The sequence below is a fragment of the Lynx rufus genome, unplaced genomic scaffold, assembly GCF_022079265.1.
Source record: "Lynx rufus isolate CCGP_SWC_20201006 ecotype Redwood Valley unplaced genomic scaffold, mLynRuf1.p SCAF_11, whole genome shotgun sequence".
In the NCBI taxonomy this organism is placed as follows: Eukaryota; Metazoa; Chordata; class Mammalia; order Carnivora; family Felidae; genus Lynx; species Lynx rufus.
This window is the reverse complement of record NW_025814825.1, coordinates 42,669,623-42,690,716: the sequence shown is the minus strand read 5'-3', so window position 1 is coordinate 42,690,716 and position 21,094 is coordinate 42,669,623. Positions and strand designations below refer to the sequence as shown.

Here is a 21,094-nt window from a genome sequence, read left to right as displayed (position 1 = left end):
TTAATTTTGCCCTTTTCAGAATTTCATGTAAATGGAGTCATACAGTATATACTCTTGTGTCTGGCCTCTTTTGCTCAACATAATGTTTTTGTGATTCATTAATGATGTTTTTTGTCTGTCAGTAAGCAGTTCATTCTTCCTTTTTTCTTACCCTCAACATTTTAAAACTTTATTTTGAAATAATTTTAGACTTATGAAAGAGCTGCAAAAATAATAGTTGGCTTCTATTCTCTTCTTGTAAAAAAGATTTTTTAAAGTTTATTTATTTTTTTTTTAATTTTTTTTTTCAACGTTTTTTATTTATTTTTGGGACAGAGAGAGACAGAGCATGAACGGGGGAGGGGCAGAGAGAGAGGGAGACACAGAATCGGAAACAGGCTCCAGGCTCCGAGCCATCAGCCCAGAGCCCGACGCGGGGCTCGAACCCACGGACCGCGAGATCGTGACCTGGCTGAAGTCGGACGCTTAACCGACTGCGCCACCCAGGCGCCCCTAAAGTTTATTTATTTTTGAGAGAGAGACCGAGAGAGAGAGAGAGAGAGAGAGAGCGCAAGCGCAAGCAGGAGAGGGCCAGAGAGAGAGAAGGGGATACAGAAACCGAATGAAGCTGGCTCCAGGCTCTGAGCGGTTAGCACAGAGCCTGATGTGAGTCTCGAAGCCATGAACTGTGAGATCATGACCTGAGCCAAAGTTAGATGCTCAACCGAGACACCCAGGCACCCCTTCTCTTTTTTTTTTTTTTTGTTAATGTTTTGTTTTGTTTTGTTTTGTTTTGTTTTGTTTTGTTTTGTTTTGTTTGAGACAGCAAGCGAGCAGGGAGGGGCAGAGAGAGAGGGAGACAGAGAATCCAAAGCAGGCAGGCTCTTCACTGCCACCACAAAGCCCAACATCAGGCTCAAACCCATGAACTGTGAGATCATGATGTAGGCTGAAATTGGATGTTCAACTGACTGAGCCACCCAGATGCCCCAGCCTCTATTCTCTTCTGATGGTGACCTCTTATTTAATATAGTTGACCACAGTACAATTATAAGAACTAAGAAATTAACATTAGTACAATACTACTAATTGAAATATAGCCTTTATTCAGTTTTTGCAAAATTTCCCACTAATATTCTTTAACCCAGTCTAAGATCCCACATTGCATTTGGTTCTCATTTTTCCTTAGTGTCTTCTGTGACAGTCCCATCTTTCATTACTTTGACACTTTTGGTTAGATACTTTTGTAGAATCTTCTACAATTTGGGTTTGTCTGATGTTTTTTCACATGATGAAGTATTAACGCACATTTGTGAAGAATACTACAGAAATGGTGTATTCTTTTCAGACCATAATACCAGTAAGTCTTATTACTAGTGATTTTAACCCATCAACATTATAAAATTATCCTGTTTCTCTTTAAACTTTACTTTTTTTGGAGGAGGAAGCCAAGTAGTAGTCCATTGCATGTGCATAGGTTTTCCCTGCTATCTGAAAGTAGAGTGTTCTCTGAAACTATTTGTAAGCTGAAATGTCGTAAAGCGAAGAAACAGTTACCCTTAATTTATATGGAAGAAAATTGGGGGCATTTCCAGATCCTCAAAATAACTGTTCTTAGGCTTTTCTGATACTGTAAAACACATGTTGCTAATGAATACACAAAATAAATTGAGCTAAAGCACAGTAGCTTACAGACACAATTGAAAGTCATGGTGGCTTGATGCTAAGATATTAAGTCACAGGGAAGGAGTGTCACGGAGCCACTCTTGGTGCTTGTGGTATGAACTGCCTCTGCAAAGGCTGGCTGCAAAACAAATGCTGAATGCCAGTTTTGCTTTTCGCTTTTTTCATAAAAGCAAAAATCCTCTTCAGATTTATTTCAGTTAGCAAAAACAGGTACAAATATAGGTCGTTTGTCAAGGTTAAGTGGCATAACTTGAACTTTCAAAAAGTAGGGGATACCTGTATACAATTTGTTTATTCATTTATCTGTTGATGGACCTTTGAGTCGTTTCATTTTGGGCTATTGTGAATAAAACTGCTACGAACAATAGTATACTACAAGTCTTTTTGTGGGTGTATGTTCTTATTTCCTCTGGGTAAATGCCTAGGAGTACAATTGCCAGATTATATGTTTACCTTATAGGAAACAAACAAATGGTTTTTCAAAGTAGTCATGCCATTTTAAAGTCTCACCCAGGAAACATGAAAATTCTGCTTGTTCCAAGCTTTTTTTATGTTTGATATTGTCCGTCCTTTGAATTTTAGCCATTCAGGTGAACGTGTAGTGTTATCACTGTGATTTTACTTTGTATTTCCTGATAAATAGTGATGTTGAAAATCTTCACGTGGTAATTGGCTACTTAATTTCTTTTGTGAAGTGCCTATTCAGATGCCTATCTTTTAATTGGGTTGTTTGTCCTTTTATTTTTATTTTTAAAATTTTTTAAAAAGGCAATCTTTTTTTTTTTTAAGTTTATTTTGAGAGAGAGAGCGTGCACGCCAGCGAGGGAGGGGCGGGTGGGGGAGGAGAATCCCAAGCAGGCTCCACACTGTCAGTGCAGAGCCTGTTGTGGGGCTTGAACCCATGAACCGTGAGATCATGACCTGAGCCAAAGTCAGTAGTCGGACACTTAACCAACTGAGTCACCCAGGTGCCCCAGGTTGTTTTTTTGTTGAGTTGTAGAAGTTCTTTTTTTTTTTTAAGTTTATGCATTTATTTTTGAGAGAGTGAAACCGTGCAGCAGGGGAAGGGCAGAGAGAAGAGAGAGGTAAAGAGAGAATCTTAGGCAGGCTCTACACTCAGTGCAGAGCCTGATGTCAGGCCCAAACTCACAAATCATGAGATCATGACCTGAGCCAGAATCAACTGAGCCACCCAGCACCCCAAGATGATTTCTTGACCAGTTTGTAGAGAATTGACATCTTAACTGCATTGAGTCTTCGAGTCCAGGAACATGATACATTGTGCCATTTGCCTAATCTTTTTTAGTATCTCTTAGCAATGTTTTGTCTTTTTTGGTATAAAGGTCTTATACATTTTTATCTGTTAAGTATTTCCTATTTTTTATGTAGTTGTAAATGGTGTTTGAAATTTCATTTTCTATTATTTTGTTGCTGGCATTTAGAAATAGCAGCTCATTTTTGTATATTGTCTTTGAATCCTGTGACTTTCTAAATTCACTTATTAGTTCTAGTAGTTCTTTTATATACTTCTTAGAGTTATCTACATATATAATCAGATTATCTGCAAATCACTTTTCTTTCTAATCTTTATATCTTACTAAAAATTTTTTTTTGCCTTCTTGCACTAAAACCTTAGTACTATGTTGAATAGAGGTGTTGAGAATGGACCTCTTTACTGTATTCTTGATCTTAGGGAGAGAGAATGTTCAGTTTTTCACCATTAAGTGTAATATTAGTTGTAGGTTTTTTGTAAATGCTTTTTATTGGTTGGAAAGTTTCCTTTTATTCTTAGTTTTCTGGGAGTTTTAACATGAGTGATTGCTAAATTTCATCAAATGTTTTTCTGCCTCTGTTGAGAAGATCCAAGGATGAATTACACTGAATGATTTCTGAATGTTAAACCAACTTTGCATTCCTGGAGTAAATACCACTTGGTTAAGTACTATTCTATGTATTGGCAAATTTGATTTGCTGCTATTTTGTTGAGGATTTTTGTGTTTTGTCCATGAGGAGCATTGGTTTATAGTTGTCTTGTAATGTCTCTTGAATTTTGGTTTTGGCGTAATGGTGGCCTCATAAAATGAGTTTGGGAATTGTTCCCCTTTACTATTTCTCAAAGTTTGGGTAGAATTGACATTATTTTTTCCTTAAGTATTTGATAGAATTAATAGTAAAACTGTCTGGGCCAGGAGTTATTTTTGTGGGAATGTTTTAAATTATGCATTCAACTTTTAAACATAGGGCTAGTCAGAGTTTCTGTTTCTTCTTAAATCAGTTTTGATAGTTTGTGTCCATTTCACTGAGTTTTAAATTTATTGGCATAATATTCATTATATTATTATTATTCTTTTGATGTCTGTAAGATCTGTAGTACTGTTGTATTTTTCATTCCTGATACTGGTAATTTGTGTCTTTTTTTTTTTTTTTTCTTCAGTCTAGCAAGAGGTTTATCAGTTTTACTGATTTCTTTTTTCTCCTGCTAAGAACTTACCAGCTTTCAGTTTTAGTGAATGCATGAGAATGAGGGAGATTTAAATTTAAAGGTGATTTTTATTTATTTATTTATTTATTTATTTATTTATTTATTTATTTATTTATTTAAATTGTTGATTTTTATTTTTTTATTTTTATTTTTTTTTTTAATGTTTATTTTTGAGACAGAGAGAGACAGAGCATGAAGGGGGGAGGGTCAGAGAGAGAGGGAGACACAGAATCCGAAGCAGGCTCCAGGCTCTGAGCACAGGCTCTGAGCCTCAGCACAGAGCCCGACGTGGGGCTCGAACCCACAGACCGTGAGATCATGACTTGAGCCGAAGTCGGACGCTCAACCAACTGAGCCACCCAGGCACCCCTTAAAGGTGATTTTTAAAGGAATTGTTACTATTTAAAAATTTTTCTAAGTTTATTTATTTATTTTGAGAGAGAGCAAGAGAGCGAGAAGGGGAGGGGCAGAGAGAGAGGGAGATACAGAATCGAAGCAGACTCCAGGCTCTGAGCTGTCAGCATAGAGCCTGACTCTGGGCTTGAACTCACAGACCACAAGATCATGCATGACCTGAGCCAAAGTGGGATGCTTAACTGACTGAACTACCCAGGTGCCCCGGGTTGGTTGGTTGGTTGTTTGTTTAAATAGAAATAATTGCCTAACTTTTATTACTTTTAAAAAATTTTATGATTTTGCTTGTAGTTTGGTACATTTATTTCCCTGAATGAAATGTGTCATAGAGTGTTCAGTAGCATAATCCATTCTGATGGGAACCTCATTATCTTCATCTCATCTGAATGCAAGCTTTCAGAGATCTTTTTTATCATCAGCTGTCCTTGTAATTAAAGCAAGCTATACATTTTTTTAATTTTTTTTTTTTTAGCATTTATCCTTTTTTTTTTTTTTAATTTTTTTTTCAATGCTTTTTATTTATTTTGGGACAGAGAGAGACAGAGCATGAACGGGGAGGGGCAGAGAGAGAGGGAGACACAGAATCGGAAACAGGCTCCAGGCTCCGAGCCATCAGCCCAGAGCCTGACGCGGGGCTCGAACTCACGGACCGTGAGATCGTGACCTGGCTGAAGTCGGACGCTTAACCGACTGCGCCACCCAGGCGCCCCTTTTTTTTTTTTTTTTTTTTTTGAGAGACAGAGTATGAGCAGGGAAAGGGGCTCAACAGGGGCAACAATTTTTTTAATGGTTTATTTATTTTTGAGAGAGACAGAGCATGAGTGGGGGTGGGGCCGAGAGAGAGGGAGACACAGAATCTGAAGCAGGCTCCAGGCTCTGAACTGTCAGCACAGAGCCTGACGTGGGCTCGAACTCACGAACAGTGAGATCATGACCTGAGCCGAAGTCGGACACTTAACCGACTGAGCTACCCAGGCACCCCACGAGCTATACATTTTTAATGTTTTTATTAGTTTATTTATAGAATTTCTATGTAAGATTGACATTTTTATATAAAATTTTTAAAACTCCCAAAATGAAGAACTTAACCTGTTGACATAAGCTAATTTTTCCTGATTGTTTTGGACCTAAATTAATTTTAATCTTGAGATCTGCCTATAAAATTAATGTCAGTATTGGTATTTAGCCCCTTATCTAATACCGTAGATTAACATTTTCTCTTACTGGGAGTATGTACGTTAATTATGCTTTAACCAGTTTGTATACCAAGTACAGAAGAGTTAAATAAATGAAAGTCATTGTTTAGATTCTAAATAATACTGAGTCTTTTATATTAGCTTTACCATTCACCAGCAGTGGACTATGTTTTTTATTAAAAATGCACATGAAAAAAAATACACATGATGTGTATCAGAAACTGGTCCTTTGCATATTTTTGTCTTCCTCTGCAGATATATGTTTTTCTTTTCCCTTCTCTTAAGGCTTTTTTTCCCTCAATTAGACCTGTTGGGTGCTTTGGTTATCTATTTTATTAAGTTGCTCTAATGTAGGTGCTTTCTAGACAACAGATTTTGTGTTTGTGGTCTTTGTCTGAGAGCAATCTTTTAGCCTTTTTCTGCTAAAATGTTTCAGACAGATGGATCAGAATGATGATTGCATTTCCCAGGACAAATCAAGCCAAAAAAGATTTAGGTCTTTGGACATATGAAAGAGCAAGAAAGTTGTTTTTAACCTAGCTGTTTCCCCTCCATAGAATGAAGGGAGTAAAGCTATACTATTTGTGAATTCTGTTTCCTTGTTTTTGTTTGTATAGAGGACTGCTAAAAATGTTATATTGCTGAATTTATTTTTGTTAATAGTGGACAGAATAGTAAAAATGGAAAGCAAAGGGAGAATTGACTTTTTTTTAGGTTGTTTATTGCTTGTTCATTTTTCAAGTTGCAAACAGACATAAATGGACCTGTGGTTTCTATTGCTTTTAGTATTCTAATTACTTAGTTTTATAATATTATATCCAGAAATTTATTGCTGAGGTTTCAAATGAGAAATTATTTTCTGATTCAGTGAGTAACTTAAAGTAACTGCTATTACGTCCTCATGATTGTAGTTCACTATCTGACAGACTGCTAATCTGCAAAATGTGGTTTCTTTTACAAGCAATTGTTAGCCAATAGCTATTAAATTAGAATAATTTGGATGTAAGAAGTGATCGAAGAGTAAACGAGTCAGAATAATCCTATTTCTGTTTTGAAGGCTAAGTCCCACACATTCAGAGTTTAGGCCTAGTCTTATTTTTATCTTAACCTTAGAGACTATGAGGTTGTAGAAAAAGCAGTGGGATTGACCTTAGTCATTTAAGAAAAAGAAGGTGTGTGTGTGTTTGCGGGGGGGGGGGGGCAGGTTGGGGGCGAAGGAGGGTAAACTGTTTGTATAAGGCTTAAAGGAAATAATGATGTATGTAAAATGATGAATGCAGTGATACCAAAGTATTGATATACCAGTCTCAAGCTATACAGGAAACTCTAAGGAATAAGGAGAAGAATATCAACCTTAAACTCATTTATATTCCTATATATTGTGGAAAAACCTGAAATGTTGGACAGATAGCAGTGGAATATTTAATCACTCCTTTGTTTTTGAATTTTCTTTGTAAGTATTACAGATGATCGTGAACTTAATAGAAAGTTGGAAGTTCTTTTTCTGAATAGATATGTCAAAGTATTTGGCATCAGATTATGTTTACAGAGAAAAGAAATTAAGCACTGTTTTTAGTGAAGGGTTATTTAGCAGGATCATGGTGAAGGAATGGATTCTGAGAAAGGGTTTTTATTTAAATTTAAATTTTTTCCTTTATGACAAAGGTATCACTGATACGCTTCTAATAAGTACCATGGAAATTATTTGCTTTTTAGAAACAATAAAAACTCTTTTAATGAAAGGAAGTAATTGACCTTTGCAGTTGCATGAAAGACTTAATATGCAACAAGTTTCATGGAATTAACATCAAAATTATATATGTATAATTTTCAGAAGTCTTTACCCCAAGGGAGAGTGTATGTGTCCACGGAGGATTTAATATTTACTTAATGACCTTCACAAATATAGAATGACTCTTGGTTTACAATTATGAAGACGTATTATTTCTAGATTGGTTCATGTTTTGTTTTGTTTTGTTTTGTTTGGGCTTCACACCCAATGTGGGCTCAAATTCATAACCCGGAGACCAAGAGTAGCATGCTCTGCCAACTGAGCCAGCCAGGCACCCCTCTATGGTTCATTTAAATCATTTTGATTTTTCCTTTTTCAGTCAAGAAGTCTGCTTTTTTTTTTCTTATTTTTCCTTTCTTTTTATTGCCCCTGTTGAGCCCAAAGATCCAAAAAGAGGCACATTACAATTTTTTTCCAGCTCCAACACCTTTAGGGTTCTGAGCCATTTTGGTAAGTCCAACAGTAAGTTCCTTATTTTTTGTTACCATTTCAGTACTAATGGATGTTGGTCACTGTCCAGTCCTTCCCATTTTTCTGAGAAATTGTCAGGAGGAAGAGAACATTTATTAAGCATGTACTATATGTGCTATAAAATATATTTTATGTACAGTGTACCTTTTTTTGTTAAATTTATTTATTTTGAGAGAGCACACATGCAGGGAGGGCAGAAAGAGGAGAGAGAGAGACAGAGAGAGGGGGAGAGAAAGAGAGAATCCCAAGCAGGCTCCCCGCTGAACGCAGCGTCTGATGCGGGGCTCAAACTCCGAACCCTGAGACCATGACGTGAGCTGAATGGTGCCCCTGCACAGTGTAGGGCTCTTCACAACAGCCCACTGAAGTGGGGATTATTGCCTCTATTTTGCAAATAGTTCTCCAAGTCAAGAGGTAAAAGAAATTGTACGTGGAAATTGGCTTAAGATTCATAGCTAGAATGTAAACCTAGGTCAGTTCTGTTTCTTAATGCTGCTCCGAGCTATCACAGGAACAGAAATTATTTACTAATCTCTCAATGAGAAGTCATTGTCTTGCATTTGAATATAATCCTCATCCTTAGAATACAGATAATTTTACACGGTTTTTCTTTTAATTTTTAGGAGTAAGCATAAGGAAATTTACACAGAGTACTGTGTAAATACTTTGTTCTAGATATTGTTAAAATTCTAAAATTGTGCATTTTTTAAATCTTGGGAGGAATTGAAAATATGTTAGACTCTCCTTTTGAATTTTTCTGCCCTCCTCTCCTTTCTAGGCTATGTTATTAGCCACCAGGGATGAAATCCAATTATCTCAAACCTAAGCATTTTGCAGTAACAAGCCCAAAGCAGAGAGAGAAGATAGAATAAAGCTATTAAAAGTACCAGAGAAGAAATTAAGAGAAACTAGTTTTTGCTAAATTAGAGGATTATCCTCTTACTAGCAGAACTATTTCTGGACCTTTGATCTGTCATCTTATCCTGTCATGCATAGTAGATGCCCTCAATGATCTTGTTTTATTGTTTTTGGAATTGACTCAACTTACTTGACATTTAAATGAACATTTTTTTTGCGTGGTGTATTTACTTGGACTTAAGTCCAGGCCACTCAGGTCATGTTTCTGTCAGCTATTGTATATCCTCACAAAACTTACTGGCATTAGTGGCATTTAAAATTTTTTTTAATGCTTATTTATTTTTGAGAGAGGGACAAAACGTGAACAGGGAAGGGGCAGAGAGAGAGGGAGACACAGAATCTGAAGCAGGCTCCAGGCTCTGAACTGTCAGCACAGAGCCCGATGTGGGGCTCAAACTCATAAGCCATGAGATCATGACCTGAGCCAAAGTCGGAAGCTTAACTGACTGAGCCACCTAGGTGCTCCTGTCATTAGTGACATTTAAAGGAGAAGAAACAATCTAAAGTAAGAAGTATTATATATTATATATTATTGGTATGCTGTCACCAAAGACATCTCAAACAAGGTAGAGCACCTTTTTCCCTCCCTTTTTTTTTTATTGTGGTGAAATCCACATAAAACTTATTATTTTATCTATTTTAAATGTATAATTAGTGGCATTAAGTAAATCTACAATATCGTGCAACCCATTATCAATTTCCACAACTTTTTCATTATCCTAAACAGAAACTCATTAAGCAGTAACTTCCCATCATCTTTTCACTTCAGCCCCTGTAACTCCTAATCTACTTTTTGTGAAGTTACCTATTCTAGATGTTTCATGTAAGTGGAATCATATGATTCCATGGGTCTTGGTTATGTCTTTTAGCATGTTTTCACCTTTCTTTTATGTTGTGGCATATATCAGATTTCATTCCTTGTTAAGGCTGAATAATATTCCATTATATGTACAGACCACATTTTGTTTATCCATCGTCCATCAGTGGACACTTGGGTTGCTTCCACCTTTTTGACTTTTGTGAGTAGTGCTGCTAGGAGCATTGGTATACAAGTATGTATTTTAGTCTTTGCTCTCAGTTCTTCTGGGTAGATACCCTGGTATGGAACTGGTGAATCCTATAGTAATTACATGTTTAACTTTTTGAGAAAGTCCTGAATTGTTTTCCACAGTGGCTGCACCATTTTACATTCCACCAGCAATGCATGAGGGTTCTAGTTTGTCCACATCCTTGGCAACACTTGTTATTTTAAGATTTTTGTTGTTATTTTGATAATGATCATTTTAATGGGTGGGAGGTTGTATCTCATTATGGCTTAAAAATATATATTTTTGGGGCGCCTGGGTGGCGCAGTCGGTTAAGCATCCGACTTCAGCCAGGTCACGATCTCGCGGTCCGTGAGTTCGAGCCCTGCGTCAGGCTCTGGGCTGATGGTTCGGAGCCTGGAGCCTGTTTCCGATTCTGTGTCTCCCTCTCTCTCTGCCCCTCCCCCGCTCATGCTCTGTGTCTCTCTGTCCCAAAAATAAATAAAAAACGTTGGAAAAAAAAATATATATATATTTTTAATATTTATTTTTGATAGAGTGCGAGGTGGGGAGGGGCAGAGAAAGAGAGCGTCAGAGGATCTGAAGTGGTATCTGTGCTGACAGCAGGGATCCCCATGCAGGGCTCAAACCCACAGACCCTGAGATCATAACCTGAGCCAGAGTCAGCCACTTAAGTCCAGTGCTCAACCAACTGAGCCGCTCAGACATTTCCTCTCATTGTGGTTTTGATTTACATTTCCGTAATGGCTGGTGATGTTGAGCACCTTTCATATGTTTATTAGCTATCTATATGGTATGTCTTATTTGGAGAAATGTCTTGTCTTAGTCCTTTGTCCATTTCTTAACTGGGTTGTTTGGTTTGTTGTTGAGTTGTAGATGAAATATCTTTAGATATTTTGGGGGCGCCTGGGTGGCGCAGTCGGTTAAGTGACCGACTTCAGCCAGGTCACGATCTCGTGGTCCGTGAGTTCGAGCCCCGCGTCAGGCTCTGGGCTGATGGCTCAGAGCCTGGAGCCTGTTTCCGATTCTGTGTCTCCCTCTCTCTCTGCCCCTCCCCCGTTCATGCTCTGTCTCTCTCTGTCCCAAAAATAAATAAAAACGTTGAAAAAAAAATTAAAAAAAAAAAGTTAAAAAAAAAAAAAGAAATATCTTTAGATATTTTGGACATTAATCTCTTACCAGGTATATAATTTGCAAATATTGTTTCCCATTCTGTGGGTTGCCTTTTCACTGTCTTGAATAGTGTCTTTTGATGCAGAAAAGTTTTTAATTTTGATGAAGTCCAGTCCATCTATTTTTTCTCTTTGTTGCCTGTGATTTTGCTGTCATGTCAAGAAATTGTTGCCAAAATCAGTATAACAAAGATTTTCTCCTCTGTTTTCTTTTAAGAGTTTTATAGTTTTAGCCCTATGTTTAGGTCTTTGATCCATTTTGAGTTAATTTTTGTATGTGGAATAAAGTAAGGATCCAACTTCATTCTTTCTCATGTGGATATCCCGTTTTCTCAACACTATTGAAAAGACTGACCCTTCCCTTCCTGAATGGTCTGGGCATCCTTATAAACATCATTTGACCATATATGCACCAGGCAGCATTAAAAAAAAAATAAGATATATGACAATGTGAGTGTTTGTGTGGTGCTTCAGCATTTCTTAAAGAGAGATGAGGCTCCTTGTAATGGTACTGAATTAAATTAATAATGGAACATCAGCTGAGTAGAACCTACTGTGGCTAGTGTGTAAACTGGATGCACCTTTTGAAGTTCTTAGTGTGACAGCACTGTCAAAGTTTCTTAAAAAGTTTTTGGTACAAACTAAGGAAGATAACCTATCTTAGAAAAGCCAGAGAAATTCTCATTGTCCAAAGTCATGAGAGAGGACTCAGGGCATCCTTCTTACAACTTGAAAATGTAGAACTTACATATTACCTTATTCCACATTCTCTCAAACAGATTGTCTCCATGCAAGAGAGTTTTGTGTTAATGAATGAACAGCTCTAAGTCATTGAAAGTTATTAACCTATTTATATCCTCTGACTTATTCTTGAGGGATTTATCACTTTGTGAATGGATCAGATGTATACAGTTGAAGGTTTAAGGAATATAAAAATAGGTGTGATTTTTTTTTTTTCTAAAAGAACTTTTAAATAGGGTTTTGTTTGTTTTTTCTGAAACAACAGAATAAGGGCTTGAGTGTTTGAACAGAGAAACTAGGGTAATAGATAAAAAGAAGAAAACTTCCAAAAACAAATGATTCCTTTCCAAAAAAAAAACTAGGATTGTGCTTCATAAAATTATTAATAAAAATAAATTGGAAAACACAAACAAAACAAAAATCTAATCAGTATATATATATCATGCAGGACATCTTGCCTCCCTGTTGCCTGAGGGAGTGATAAGGCTCATTTGGATGAGTAAGTTCTATTATGTTTGTACTCAACTCAAAAAGAAGAATTGTGAAGATGAAAAGTGATACTTTAGTACTAGAGTCCAATCAGTGATTAGTATCAAGGATCCATTCAGAATAAGCTGAACTTGATGGTATCTATGGTTGAATGGGTTTGCATAACTGGAATGGGTTTCCTTATGTACAGTATTGACTGTAAAGCAATAAAGCAATAAAGCAATAAAGATTCTGTAAATCTCCAGAAGTGATTTGAGGTGACTTGCAAAATGAAACACATATAAAATGGGTCAAAAGACTACTTTTTTTTTTTTTTTTTTTTAAGTAGGCTTCACTCCCAGTGCACAGCCTAGCACATGGCTTGAACTCATGATGCTGAGATCAAAAGTCAGACACTCAACCCACTGAGCCACTCAGGCGCCCCAAAAGACTACTTTTTATAGGGGTGCCTTGGTAGCTTAAGTGTCCAGCTTTGGTTCAGGTCATGATCTTGCAGTTTGTGGGTTTGAGCCCCACGTCGGGCTCTGTGCTAACAGCTCAGAGCCTGGATCCTGTTTCAGATTCTGTGTCTCCCTCTCTCTCTGCCCCTCCCCTCCTCACTCTGTCTTTCTCAAAACTAAATAATAAACATTTTTTTAAAAGACTACTTTTTATAAAAGACTGTAATAAAATATGCTTCCAAATATCCTTCATATAATCACCTTATTAGGAAAAACTTATTCCAATATTGCTATCATTTATTTTTTTTTTAAGATTTAATTTTTAAGTAATCTCTTAAAAATTTGAGTGTGAGGCTCGAACTTACAACCCTGAGATCAAGAGTTGCACGCTCAACTGACTGAGCTAGGCAGGCACCCCTTCACTGTCATTTCTTAGACATTTTAGGAATTCTTTAGAAATTTGTTTTCATAGCCAGTTTATAAACACAAGAAAACCTGCTTCATTGCTTCATTAAGTAGTCCCCTGTTTTTTAACCCAGTTTGATCTACCGTTTTATTCACTGGTTGCTCTGAATAACTGCCACCACCCCCCCACCACCACTTTAAATTCACTTCGTCATCTGTTGATGAAAAATGTGCTACTAGGGAGGATATCTAGAACAACATGCTATAGACTCTGAAAGTAGTTTTGAAAGAATTTCAGACATGTTCTGAGTAATGATTGCATTATTGGAATAAGTATATATTGACTTGAGGAGTGATTATTATTTTTTTTTTAATTTTTTTTTTCAACGTTTATTTATTTTTTTGGGACAGAGAGAGACAGAGCATGAACGGGGGAGGGGCAGAGAGAGAGGGAGACACAGAATCGGAAACAGGCTCCAGGCTCCGAGCCATCAGCCCAGAGCCTGACGCGGGGCTCGAACTCACGGACCGCGAGATCATGACCTGGCTGAAGTCGGACGCTTAACCCTTAACCGACTGCGCCACCCAGGCGCCCCGAGGAGTGATTATTTTGAATGGGAGAAGACTAGTTTGAATGAAAAAGTTCTATTATGTTTGTTATTAAAAGGCATTATTTGGGGAGGGGTTGGGAAAAACAAAAGGCATTATTTTATGTCCCATCTCATACCGTAGTTTGTTTTCATTTCATAGTTGGTTTTTGTTTCTGTTTTGGTATAGTTGTCTTCTAGAGAGAGAGAACTTAGAACTTATTTTGGAATAAGTCTACTGATCCTTAGGTAAAAATACTTGTTTTCTTTATTAGTTTGTTTCTTTAACTGAACTAAGTTATGTTTTAAAAGCTATTGTTGATGGCATCCCCACTTTCGAATGTTTTTCACATGTTTACATTTCTGTTTTGTTTGGTCCAATGTCTCACCCTATGTGTTAACTCTGATTTGCTAAGAGTGTTAATATATGATAATACTAAGCCAGTACTTTCATACCAAAAGAGCAGTGCCTTTGTTACAGTAGGTTTTCTCATCAAGACTATAAGATTGGACAGCCTTAGTATAGTTAAAATATTTCTGAGCAATCCTTAATTTGGAAGGCTCTTACTATAACTTACTGCTGATAGAAGACTGTTCTAGTATCATACTGGCCTGTAAGTGGGAAGGATATTCAAGCAGTAGTTAAAAGATCACCCAAACTAGTTAATAATTCTGTATGTGCATGTGTATAACTTTTGTATACTTGTGCAATTTCAGTATTCTTTGAAAAATTAGTTTAAAAACTTTTGATCTGATAGAAGTTATTAAATAGGAAGAGAAAACATTAGGGACGATGAAACAAGAATCCAAAATACTGATAATTGTTAAAGTTTGGATGATGATTTTAAAGCAGATCATTTAATATTCTCTGTATTTTTTTGTGTGTATGATTTAAAAATATTCTTTTTTTTTAATGTCACTTTATTATTTTTTTAAATGTTTATTTTTGAGAGAGAGAGAGAGACAGAATGTGAGCAGGGGAGGGGCAGAGAGAAAGGGAGACACAGAATCCAAAGCAGGCTCCTCCAGGCTCTGAGCTGTCAGCACAGAGCCCTACTACGTAGGGCTCAAACTCAAGAACCTGAGATTATGACCTGAGCCAAAGTCAGATGCTTAACTGACTGAGCCACCGAGGTGCCCCTAAAAAATATTCTTAATAAAGTTAAATTAAAAGACTAAGTAGAGGAAACTGACAAAATGCCAATAAGGTGATTTTTTAAAGGTATTTGAATGTAAAGGTTTTTTATTTCCATTTGATACATACTTTTTATTTTAGGTATTACTGCTGTTTTCTTTTCCTTTCTTTTTTTTCTCTTCCCTTCTCTTTTTCTCTTCTCTTCTCTTCTCTTCTCTTCTGAGTGTGAGAGAGTGTGTGTGTGTGTGCAAGTGTGAGCCGGGAAGGAAGAGAGGGAGAGAGAATCCCAAGCAGGCCCCACACCCAGCATGGAGTCCAATGCTGGTCTCAATCTCACAATTGTGAGATCATGACCTGAGCGAAAATCAAGACTCAAATGTTTGACTGAGCCAACCAGGTGTCCCATCTTACTGCTTTTTCTTTCTTACTTTTTCTTTTTTTTTAAGTTTATTTATTTTGAGAGAAAGAGAGAGTGAGCATGAACAAGCAGGGGAGGGGCAGAGATAGAGGGAGACAGAGAATCCCAAGTAGGCTCCACGCACAGAGCCCGACGCGAGGCTTGAACTCATTGAATCTTGAGATCATGACCTGAGGTGAAACCAAGAGTCAGACACGTAACCAACTGAGCCACCCAGGTGCCTCATTACTGCTTTTTCTTCAACTTAAGGATTTCTTATACTAACTACCTCAGAAAACAAAGGACTATTTCTGCAACCAAGTATGCTTTTGAAGTGGTGTATATTAGGAAATAATTTTAAAAGAAATAATACTCCAGGGACACCTGGGTGGCTGAGTCGGTTAAGCATCCCGCTCCTGGTTTCAGCTCAGGTCATGATCTTATGGTTTGTGATAGGCCCCACATCAATCTCTGCGCTGCCAGGAGCCTGCTTGGGATTCTCTCTCTCCCTCTCTGCCCCTCCACCATGCACATGCTTGCTGTCTCTCAAAATAAATAAACATTCTTTAAAAGAAAGAAGACAGGGGCGCCTGGGTGGCGCAGTCGGTTAAGCGTCCGACTTCAGCCAGGTCACGATCTCGCGGTCCGTGAGTTCGAGCCCCGCGTCAGGCTCTGGGCTGATGGCTCGGAGCCTGGAGCCTGTTTCCGATTCTGTGTCTCCCTCTCTTTCTGCCCCTCCCCCGTTCATGCTCTGTCTCTCTCTGTCCCAAAAATAAATAAACGTTGAAAAAAAAAATTTTTAAAAAAAAAATAAAAGAAAGAAGACAGACAGAGAAAGAAAGAAAAGAAAAAAGAAAACTCCAGTGCATAATCTTAGTTGTAGATAAAAGCTCTTTGTATTGAGATTAAATACCCTCAAGACTATTATTTTTAGATACATACTTATATGTTACCTGTTTTAGATTTATATATTACTTTTAAGCATCTCTATTTTACATATATGAGTCTACACTTAATTTCCAAATTTTGATTCCCTTTATGTCATTTCACTATCCCAGTTGGTGTTTCCATTAATTTTTTAATTTTTATTTTTTTAACATTTATTTATTTTTGAGAGAGAGAGACAGAGTGCAAGCAGGGGAGGGGCAGAGAGAGAGGGAGACACAGAATCTGAAGCAGGCTCCAGGCTCTGAGCTGTCAGCACGGAGCCCGACATGGGGCTCGAACTCACAAAATGTGAGATCATGACCTGAGATGAAGTTGGATGTTTAACCAACTGAGCCACCCAGGCGCCCCGTGTTTTCACTAATTTTAAATTAATCTTTCTGAATTGCAATAATGTGTGGTTGGTTCCTAGGTCATTAGGAGATTTAAAAGATTGTTTAATAAAATCCAGTTCCATCTTCTCCATTACAAGGTGAGTGATAGAAATAATCACTTATCAGTGTTTATGATCTTTTCATTGTCAATCATAAAAGTATTCAAATGTAAATCAGGTTATTTTTTGGAATAGTGTCTTATGTTAGTTGCATCAGTAAAATTACTAAAATCTTATTTAACAAATATTGCCTGCTGTTTTCAACAAGTATAAACTTGTTTCAAGAGTCTTAACATTAACTACATTGGAATTAGAATTTTAAAAACATTTAAAAGGAGGGGTGCCTGGTGGCTCAGTCGGTTAAGCTTCCAACTTTGGTTCAGGTCACGATCTGTAGGTTTGAGCCCCGTGTTGGGCTCTGTGCTGACAGCTCAGAGCCTGGAGCTTGCTTCGGATTCTGTGTCTCCCTCTCCCTCCCCCTTCCCCTCCCTCTCCCTCAAAATAAAAAACATTAAAAGAAAATTTATTTTTTAATTTAAAAGGAGTCTTAACATAATAGTTAACTTTTGATTCATCTCTTTTCTGCTTATACAGTCTCTGAATGTTTGCTTTATCATTGGGTTAATGGTCACTGAGAAAAGAACCAGATGATAATGGAGGCATGCTATGTAATGAAAATGTAAGGTTAAGCCTTGTGGATAAAAACCTACTGGGTCAGAGAACTCTTCATAGTGGGGGTTACCTAGGCCAGGCAGATCATGAGGTGATTGTAATTCTTTCAGTCATTGGGAACATTTGTTTGGTTTGACAGCCATGGGAAGGAATCAGATTCAGGTAATTACAGTCCTTCTGGCATAATTGTTACGGCACTGTGGTAGAGACCAAATTAAGTGCCTAAAGTTTCCTTTGTTTCCTAAGGTTTTTATCTACCCTCTCAATTTTTCTTTGAGATGAATAGAATAACAGGATTATTTAGGATACCCAGTGGTTATTGAAGAATGAATTTATTTCCGTCTGGATTTACAATTCAGTAAGTACCTAAATTCTCTTTACTTCAAGACTCTTAAGAGGATACTCAAAACATTTCAGTTAGGTGGGAGAACTTATTTGGAAGTATCTGACCTAAAGTGTATGCTAGACTTTGCGCACTTTTTGCCCATGGACCCAGTTGAGACCTCAGACCATAGTTGGCTCAACTAGTTTGTTGTTTTTTTAAATTGAGTCAGTAGTTAAAAATGGAGAAGTAAAAATTCAGGCTGGCTGTTATCACAGAATTGGCAACATTTGGCTGAGTATGAGTAGCTAAGTAGCTGCTTTGCCCTTTAGGCAAGACATGCACCAACACTTAGCCCATTTTCACAACAGTTGAACACTGATATAAGTGATATATATCTGACGATGATACAGACTGATATAGATAAATTACCTGGATCTGAGTCTTGGAAAGTTTGTCTGGTGAACTTTATAGTACCTGGAGATACTGGTTATAAAAATGAAGTGTCTGTTTAAGCCTGAATAAGTCACACATAGATTTTAAGAAGACTTCCTGGGTTGGGTTAATTGGCCCCTTCTCTGTCCCTTTTTACCTCCCTAGCCACATTATGGTATTGATCTTCTGAAATTGATTATAAATACCTAATTATATATCCCTGTAGTTCACTTTGAGCTCCTTTAGGCCAAGGACCAACCAAGGAGTTGTTTTTTGTTCTTAGTATCTAGTACCTGGTACGCACTGGGCATCCAAATGTTTGTTACATTACTGTAACTTTAGTACAGGTGTTTTTGTTTTGTTTTAGTAAAGGGGTTTGAGTGGGATGAACTGTTCTTATTTTGGGGAAAAATTATGTAAAAACTGTTTCAGTTTTAAAATTATAAGTAGCTCCTTTGGTTAAGGAGGGTTTTTCAGGTTATTATCTCAAAATTTCAGTTTTTCTGTTTTAAATTGAAAACCCTACTTTCCACATGGTAACTACATTTATCATGGTGAGCACTGCATAATGTGTAGATGTTGTGCACCGGACACTGACATAACATTGTATGTCAATTATACTTCAATAATAAAAATTAGAGTAAAGAATACTCTAAATACACATGCCTGCTAAGTGAACAAGCTCTTAGAGGGAAAAAAAATGGAATTAGGGAATTTTTTCATTTTGTTTTAAAATAAACATTCTTCTAATACTCTTAATAATTTTTTAAACAAATCTTTTGCTTACCATTTAATTTCACTTTCGCAGTAACTTGAAATTGGCAGGCTTCCAAACTCCCCTTGTGTGTTTATCTACGTTTTTAGCTATTTGGGAGTTGGTTTCATTTTATATTACTAAAAGTGTTGGATGGTGCCTAGCTTTTGTATTTTAAGTAAATTAAAATTGAGGTCATTTTTAGAAATTTTCAATATCTTTTAAAGATCATTTGTGATCTCTTGGATTAGAGATAGAAATTTCTACTCTATGTTATTACCTTAGGGTTTTCAAATAGTTTTGAAAAGTGGAAAAAGTCCTCTGATGTTTATATGAGATTTGGAAAGGTTTTATCTAAAATTTCCTGATGAAAACGTGAATTAATTTGCCTTTTCTAGTTTTGGTCTCAGAGAACCAACATTGCATAGCCTAAATAGAGAATGTTGATATTAATCACATTTACGGCATAAAAGCAAGTAACTATTCTTGGGTGGTTGGGTTGGATATTTGTTTTTCATAGTGATTGGTGGTGGTGGTTTCTGTTAGTTTTAATGTTTGTAAGACTTTTAGACATTCTGTTTGGTCATTTTTGCTGTTTTATTTAGTACCATCTTCCTTTCCCAAAAAAGTTGGGAGGAGTCAAACCATATGTAAATGTCTCTAGGGAAAATGACTCCCTATAAAGTTAAACATAATGAATATCTTAAAAGTGTCAATATTTTGTATGTATCTTCAAGTCATTTCTTTGACTAAACTAGGTAGTTTCTCTAACTTTATGAAAGTAGAGCAATATGACTGTGCTTACTGAAGGCAAATATCCACTGAAAGAATCAAAATAAAGTTTTCCTTCTATCCCACATTTAGACATCTAGTTAGATTTTTAGCAGCGTGACGTTGGTTCTTGTCTGTATCAAGATGGCAAATGTAGGTGTTGGAAGGGTAGAAAAGTAGGTAGTTAGGTACAAGTAGACTTACTTTAGGTACTTAACAGCAAGGTGAAACTGCTCTGGTTTATTCTTGTTTCCTCATTTAGCTTGTTTTACTTACTGTAGTTCAGTTTTAAACAGTTTACCAGCTGCATTTAGTTTCTATCATGTAAACCTGAAATGTGCTAGAGAAAATAAACTAAAACAAAATACATTTATTTTTCTGTTTATCTTTTAACTTAACATTTCAGGATCAGACTTGGTACTCCAGGCTCAGGGTGTCAGAAAAGGTAAATAATGCACAGTACTTAGGCTGATCCTCAGTACCCTTCTTTTGTTACGGCCATTTAGACAAATTCTAGTGATGGTCAGAGGCTTCTAAATAGGAGGACAGTAACTCCTGTAAATACCAATATCCAAATGGTGTCTCTCTGTTCCAGCCCATCGCAACAGTTTTAAAACCAGTTTTTGTTTTTGTTTTTGTTTTGTTTTGTTTTGTTGCTTTGTTTTGTTTTTTTAACAGGAGAGCCAGTGTAACTCCTTCAAGACTGGAGTGACACTCTACATCTGCATCTGCCTCGTGTGAGTTCTCATTTTGGCAGCAGCACTCTGCTAGGCTGGAACCTCTCTAGAGGTTTGCCCTTCCTTTTCCTAAAATCTGTAAACTATACACAGTGTGTCTTGGTGGCAAAGGTAAAAAGTGCATGAGAATTTTAGACTTCCTTGCAGAAAGATTTTGGCTCATTTCAAAGAAATGGTCTTCTCTAACATAGGTTCTATCTTGTATGAACAACATTTCCTCAAAACAGAGCCCATAACTTTGATCCCCACAACATACAGTTGATATTTTTTGGAGAACTGTTTTTTTCCTTACAGACTATGGAGTAAAGAATATCTTTAAATGCACTCAGTAGCTTCAGCTTTCAAAGCTTTGGTTGTTCTCTTTATAGTCTAGTTACGTAACCTGAGAACACCGTGTGCTGCCCTAGTGGCTCAGGCAGTCCTCTTTTTTGGACTCTGGCCCTTGAAAGAACTTCTTCTTTGTCTTTGAACATTGGGTAAATTAGGATAGGCCTGAGGACTTTCTCGAAGAAGAAATAAGCAGTGAATGTGTGAGGTTATGTTTACTCTGAATCTGTTGGCTGCGTTTTGAAAGTCGTAAGAATTGAGTTTGAAGCTATGCATCACTTACTCGCCAGTTTGGGGAGAGAAATTGAAGTTAGAGCGTTTGCAGCTGTGGAGAGGCATAGAGCTGCACAGTGTGAGGCCATATATATGGTTCCCCACATATATCAAGGCTGACTTTAAAGGGCATGG

The 21,094-nt window shown here is 37.0% G+C and overlaps 1 protein-coding gene across 3 annotated transcripts in view; it reads left to right on the top strand.

Annotated features, from left to right (window-relative positions):
* Positions 1-21,094, top strand: part of NT5C2 (5'-nucleotidase, cytosolic II) — a 102,092-nt gene that overhangs the window by 58,273 nt on the left and 22,725 nt on the right. The gene's annotated exons all lie outside the window — the stretch shown is intronic.